Consider the following 7,681-nt stretch of genomic DNA (forward strand, 5'->3'; position numbering starts at 1 on the left):
GTCTCCTCCTGGATCTTGTGTTGAAGTTTGTCCATCAGCTCCAGACTGCTGCGGAGCTCCTTTAGGTTTCTCTGCAGTAGATCCTGCTGGTAGAGCAGAGGCCTGATCTCTGACCTCAGAGTGTGTACAGGCCAGTGGAAGTCCATGAATGGACTGAGGGCAGAGTGGAATCCATGAGAGCACAGCATCTTCAGTGTGTGTTCAGTGATGAGTCCTCTTGTTAAAGTGTGTGTTCTCTTGTGTGTTGCTTTCTGTCTCAGCAGTGGGACTGTCCCAGCTTTTATATTCTCACTGGAGGAACTCCAGAGTCTTCAGGAACTTTCCTGTCGTTACCACAGCTCTCCACTGGGTGGAGCTGTTACACAGGATTTCTGACGTTAATGGATCATTCCAGATTGATCTTGAAGTTTGCTGTTTGAAATATATTTATGCAGATACAAGTACAAATGAAGATTTAGAATAGAATTTAGAATTTAGAATAAATCTGCGTATTATGTGTTGAGCTCAAACCGACATGTGGCAAAAATATTGAACGTTTTAAACATACAGTGGAGAATATGCTATTTCTTTTCCAGATAGTCTTCAGAAACCTTTCTGTTAGATGACAAAGATTAGTTTTGAAGATAATCTATATACGCCGTTGTGTAATCTTAAAATATGACACAATTTCAAAATTGGTTTAAAATGTCAGAGAAAGATAAAGAAAGGTTAGTCATTTTGTTCCTTGGGCTCAAAGAAATAAATATGTGTGATCACTGAACGATATGACTGATTTGTCTTTAACAGACCCATGTTCTTTTATTAAATTCTGTCTGTCTGAACAGAAATTCCATTCACCTCAGCAACAGGTACTTCTGAGGGAAAACTGGAATATATGACAGACAGCGTCTTCAGTGGAAGTTTATTCTGTTGAGTTTCCCACAATGTTTGCTCAGTATCTCAGCATGAGATTGACTTTTTATGTTCACAATGATGTCCCCTGACCCTTCCGTCATTTGCACACCTCTCCACTAGATGGCAGCCTTTGCTTCCACAAACATTCACCAGCAACATCATCCTCAAAACCCCAACAACTTTCCTGCTATCTCAGCACTTTGCCACTAGTTGTCATCCTAGTTTCACAAAAAAAGACTAAATTAAATCACTAACGCATGAAAAAAGCCCCGCTGTGCAACGCTACCTATGATTATACACAGCCTCTAATTAATAATGTAACTGTTAATTTGTGCTTTGTATTAATTCTGTTTTCATTTCTGTGACACATGCTGGTTTTAGCATCGATCTAAAGTGAGCAACACAACCATATTGACGCTATCATGCATGGATTGATGCTAATACACTGACTACACAGTGTGCTGTTTACTTTATATCTCCCTTGTGGAAGGAGATCAGTAAACGGAAGACCTAATCAGGATGCATAAAACTAAGCAGTATAGAATAGTAGTCTACACCTTTCATCTTCCTGTATTTTATTTATTTATCCAGTCAGCATACAGAGAGGATTGATATGAAGGACTGTGCAGAGAAGTAGGGCAACAACAACACAGAAGGCAGGATTTAAACCCACAGTCTTCTTTTCAACATATTCTATATCTCCAAAAAAACAAGGACGGATGATGAAACCTGGACTGGCAAACACAGCGCTTTGCTGCTCGGGGATATAGTGTCAAGGCTGGTGTCAGTATTTTTGACACAAAAAGAGAATATATGAGCTTTTTGAGAGGGGGGAGAGATACTTTTTTTTTGCCAGGCGTTCACCTTTGGATGAACTCCCCAAAGTGAAGGCAGGATAGAAGTGAGGAGGAGGAGGTGGAGGAGAACAAAAGGTAACGGAAACAGAGGAAGGATGAGGAGGAGGAGGATGAGGAGGAGAAAGCAAGGCTCCATGCAAATCATCCGCATTGTTCTCCTAATGCTGCTTGTATGCACAAATACACACACATATATTGACGCCGGGACAGCATCAAACACACACACGCGCACAAAGAGAATCTTGGGCACAAACTTGCACTTCCTTGTTCCTGCCTTAGTTTGTCCCTCACGGAGATGCTTTTTAATGCGCCATAATCCCCCTCTCTCCCCCTGAACACATAAAAGAGATATCCCTCTATCTGTGTAAGTGGTTCTGACGGCCACCAGCTCATCACAAACACACACATAGACACACACACGTAGAGCCGCCAGCTCATCAGCATGCAGTTATTCCTTTGGCGCTGGATCGCAGGCTGTTAATTGGCTGCCAAGCAGAATGTGCGTTTCCGTGTGTGTGTGTGTGTGTGTGTGTTTGTGTCTGTACTGCAGAGCTGGGGTTGCTTAGAAATTCCCGTCACGTCTCCGAGCCTCGATTAAGACGTTGCTCCAGTTTCGAACAGACAGACATGTGGGGAGGAGGGGAAGAGAGGTAGAGAGGGGGGGAGAGGATGCAGCACGGGGGGGAGAGAAAGATGAGAGAACGCCAGAGGAGTGGGAAGGGAGGAAGAGAGGTGATGAGGCGGGACTCGGCAAAGGAGGGAAAAAAGTGAAGGGCGAGTGAGAGAGAGGTAGTGAAATGCTGCAGTGGTCCTGTGTGTAGGACCTGGAACTGATAACTCTCCTGTACTGCCTTCCTTATCTCTATTATTGAGTTGCAGTAGAGGAGGAGTTATTTCAGGCATCTACTGTAGAGTTCCAGCAGAGAGTCCTGTTTATTTTCTGCAATGTAAGGTGACTGGCACTGGTGCACCTCCGGAGCTGGAAAGGTATATCTCCTGGTGAGATCCTCGGCACAAAAAAGGAGCAACTGTGTTGGCAAATATCGACTCCACTGATAAAAAGTCAACACTATATGTTCCAGTAAATCTGTGATGATGACCCTGATGATGGCCACAAGCAGAAAGGCTTCGGCTTCGTAATGAAGGACCGTTTTAGTGTTGATCTCTCAAAACTGTTTTCCCTCTCGATGCACCCTGGGAGTAGGTGAGCTGGTGCCAGATCCCTGCTCTGCTTCAATTTTGGATGAATTCAGCAACTGTGGTGTAGTGTTTTGCTCCTAACTGCAACAACATAGCATTCTGAAGTTGTTACAGCTCTGATTCCCGCCCCTAATCAGTTTTGTCTCTAGTAATGGTGACCCAAAGGCGACTCACACTTGCTGGATGATGATGAGACTGTCCTCCCAAGAACAATAACAGTACCACTTGTTTCAGCAAATTCCCATTAACAACATGTTGACGTTCAAGTGGCAAGGTCCTCTCGCGGTGGTAGGAATTATGATGACTCCTGTCTGTTGGGAGCTGAGGAGGAAGTAGTGTGGTGTTGGTTGAGAGCCACAAAATCCACAGCGGGAGGAAGTCAGGGTTGGATCGACATTAGAGATTGCTGTCCATTTCTAATTTTCCTATTGACAGCTAATGTTGAGCCTCTTTCACAGATGAGGAGCTGTATGTGAGAACGCAAATGTTCGGATCAGGTGAATCAGATACTTAACCCTGCCAGTTCCTTAGAACTTGGTCCATGTAATGTCCGATTGAGCCCATGAGTGAAAGAGCAGGTAAATGTCCGTAGAATTTACCATGAGAAAGTGGGTGAGTTCATAACTTTTCTATTATTAGGCTCACACGAAACTGTGAGAAAACAAACATCCGCTGGTGTAGAAGACGGGTCATTTACATAAAGACCGAAACGAAAATGTCTAAAGCCCCCTTTCCACCAAACATTTTCGGTGTGGTACCTTTGGAACCAAAAGTAACCCTTCAGACATGGGACCTATAGACCCTAGCGTTCCACCGCAAACAGCACTCTTAAATCTGGGTGGAGTTGTTGTCACTCACTGCTCCGTCCAGCACTTACTGTATTTCCTCATTACCAGTGACACAGATGGAAGTCTGCATCTTTTTTATCGTCCACATATCGAGGCTGCACGCTGACTTTTTCAGAATTAAAAAAGAACAGGCTGCAGTGAGAGTCTCTCTCCATGGGATACTGTTAGTCCTTCTCAGTCAAGCTCAGGAGTTTAGTGTTGTCGGAACCCACAGGAACAGCGCTCCACAATGCTTTTTTTTCTCAGAGTGAGGATTAGAATATATGCAGTTCACATAACCCGGTCAACATTAATATATGTTACACTTGAAGATCTCCTCATCACTAAAAGTGTCATGTAAACCCTAAATTAATGGTCCTTCTGCGTGCTTTGCCCAGGCTTCACCTCACACCGAAACCAAATCAAGTACTGCCCGTAGATGAGAACGTTGTTCGTACATGTGCAAGGGAAAACTTCAGACAACATACGAGAAAATGGCTTTGGTTTCTTTTGACCATGACTGGGGCCATACCTTACCAAGGTGTTATTATTGTAACTATGACAATGAAGGTCCCCTAGTCTAATGAAGTTGTCATTTTAACCCAAACCACGATGTTTTATAACCCTAACCAAGTTGTTACGCGTGCATAAACTGAACCAAACCCTAACCATAGAGGTGTAAGATCATGAATATGTCAGAAATGTACTGTGATTTGATAGCCTGGTTCCAGACCATAGACCCCGCCCACTCAACTGAGTAGGCTTGCATCTCTGGTCTGGCATACTGCAATAAATTTGCGATTTATCTCGTCCAAAAGATGGAAGGACCAATGAATGCCGGGGGTGGGGGCGGGTCTAGCGATTAGCCAATCAGCGCCACGCTGATGTCAAGCTGTGCGCCGGTGGGTAACTGGTGAGGATACCAACAACGGCGACCGCTACAGATCCTACAGACCACATTAACGATGCTATCGAGGTATTTCGCCACTACTCGCGTTAATGAAGGACCAAATTAAGGAAGCTACTAAACTGGATTTAATGGCGATGCAGCTGGGCGTGCACGATGACGGAGACATTTTAAACGGGCAATGCTCGCTTGTTTTCGGCACCCCTGAGGCATGGATACTAATGACGTCAGATTCTGGGTGAGTCGTTGATCTCTACTAATTGGTTAGGGAAAAATCAAATTCCCTCCCCCTTGTAAATTGCCTTCAATGGAGGCTATGTCAGACTGAAGGTTCTGGGAGCTTCAGTCTGACACTCAGGCTAGTGATTTGAGCCAGTTTTGAAAAGTGTGGACTAATCATTTAATTGTGCCAATAGGGGCATCAGAGTACAAACCAGCTTGCTTATACCCTTTATGATTCATGATTTAGTGTTTGCTGATACTGAGCAATGATGCCTTATATGTACTCTATTTTCATCTAACGTTTTGTTTTCAATTGTATTTAAATGTGTTTTATATTGAATTCCCTTATTGTAAGGCACTTTGTGCTGCATTTCGTGTATGACAGATGGAGGCAGTCCCTGTGAAATTAACAGTCTTTACTGGTCAAATGTAGGTTCAGTATACAGAGGGACTATCAGTGGAGGCAGACAAGTCCAATAGGGATGAAGCAGAGGCAGAGTCAATCAACAGGCTAAATCCAAAAACACAAGAAAAGGACACAGGGAAACAAAAGGCTGGAACACTAGACACACAAAGAGATAAGACAAACTGGCACTGAGCGAAACCTATTTTCATAAACGGACATTTCACCGTCTCCGTTTTCAAAAGATCTTCGTTTACACTTACCCGTGTATATATACACAAGAGCATGCCAAACCTGTAGGTGGCAGCATAACGAGAAGCTCAAGCCTTCCATGTATCCATTGTCACCATAGCAACATAGGTCGCACTTTTGACACAGGCGCAAGTTCCGGCGCATACTGTGACGTCGACTGCCTATATCTCCGTTTATCTCAGTTTACATGCAAACGCGCAACCGGAGTTTTCCAAAATCTCCACTCTGGCCGGAGTTTTTAGAAAGACTCGTTTTCAGAGGAGAAATCTCCGTTTGCGTGTAAATGAAGGGCACAGATGAAGGAAGATGTCTCCGTTTATCAAAATCACCGTGTACGTGTAAACGGCCTCCAAGACACACACTAAATACTCTGGTGAGGGGAAGGATAACGAGAGACAGGTGAGGCTAATCAGGGCGGGACAGACAATCACACACAGGTGAAGTCATCAAAAGGGAGGGAAAACACACAGGGGAAGGAAGTGAAGTGATCTGACACCCTGAAACCATGATTTGTTCTCTAAGAAAACTGACAACATGCTATTTTGCCACGCTTTTTTATTTTTCTGTATCTTCATCATTATGAATCATGCATAAAACTTGGCTATTATTAAAGTATGACTCATGCATGGGGCTGATTCATCATGAATTCACTTCAATAAAGACACCAACATGCATGCTATTCTTGCCATCGAAGCATGGCGGCACAACATCCTAAACTTCACTCACAAAGATCAGAAAAAGCAAACTTCTATATTTAAGATGAGCAGACGTAAAGCAAGTGGGCCCTACATGCTTGCAGCTGTGAATCTTTCCTTTCAACAACAGCAGAAAGAAGTGAGCTCCCCTCAAAGCCATGGTATAGTTAGCACACGGGCAAATATGTGCTGTTCTAAGGGCAACCACATACTAACTATTTTGTCATTTAATTTGGAAGGAGCTGCGAATGTAAAACAATGTCAAAACATCAGTAGCTGTTGTTTTCTGTCAGCTTGCACTTTGGTGTTGTCTTAAGACACGTCAGCTTGAGTAAAGATGCATTACTGTCCAGCATCAACACGCACTAACTCTCTAGACAAGCAGCAATCCTATCATATCCTATTGCCAGTTTGGCATATTCTAGCAACTGCACCATCTTCTGTCGACATGGCACGTTTGGGTGTGTTCAACAGATTGTCAAGTACATCATTAACAAATCTTTTTAAGTGGGAATTCAGAGTGGGAAAAAGATACTTTTAGACCCAGCTCCTTCTACTTTGCAAACCTGTAAGAGAGAAAGACAAAGAGAAAAAAGTTGTAGAAAAAGTGACAGACGACATGAAGAAAAATGTGAGAAGAGAAGCTTGCTATGATAATAATTTAGAAAAATGAGCAAAAGTGAGCAAAACATCTACACGGAAAAGACACACACACACACACACACACACACACACACACACACACACACACACACACACACACACACACACACACACACACACAGGGAGTGTGTCAGGGAGTGAGCAGGGTGATAATTTGAAGGTTATGGATTCTGAACTTTTGGTTTATGCCCTAATGAAGCCATGAGAGACTGTTCGACGTTTCTAGGTCACACGTACGCACTGAGTCACACGATGCAAAAACTCGCTTTCAGTTGCATGCAGATACTGTATACACACACACACACACACACACACACACACACACACACACACACACACACACACACGCCTCACAGCTGTCTGTCAGATCCTGACTGCGGCCATGTTGCTCTTTCCCAGCTGCGGCATCCAAATGGCTTGTTCTGTTTTGGCATTGACAAGTCATCATCTGTATAAATATTTTGATTTCAACCAGAAAGTCTTTATCATTGATGTCATATGGCAACAGTCAAAAACAACTGCTCAGCCGCTTGCTGTCACTGTCATTAACAAGGATTTATGCCTCATGGCGCCTCAGCTGACACTGGGTGCAACCCAGTCACCAGAGTAAATGTTGACATTGTACGTTTCTGCAAACCATGGTTACGTTACATTTGCACATTACTATGTAGCGGATACATTAAAACTTTATGTTCAACACACTGTGGTTAATGTGTTGTTAGGTTTAGGTAACACTTGGTTAGGGTTAGGAAAAGATCATG

This window comes from Epinephelus moara, chromosome 9, assembly GCF_006386435.1.
Source record: "Epinephelus moara isolate mb chromosome 9, YSFRI_EMoa_1.0, whole genome shotgun sequence".
In the NCBI taxonomy this organism is placed as follows: Eukaryota; Metazoa; Chordata; class Actinopteri; order Perciformes; family Serranidae; genus Epinephelus; species Epinephelus moara.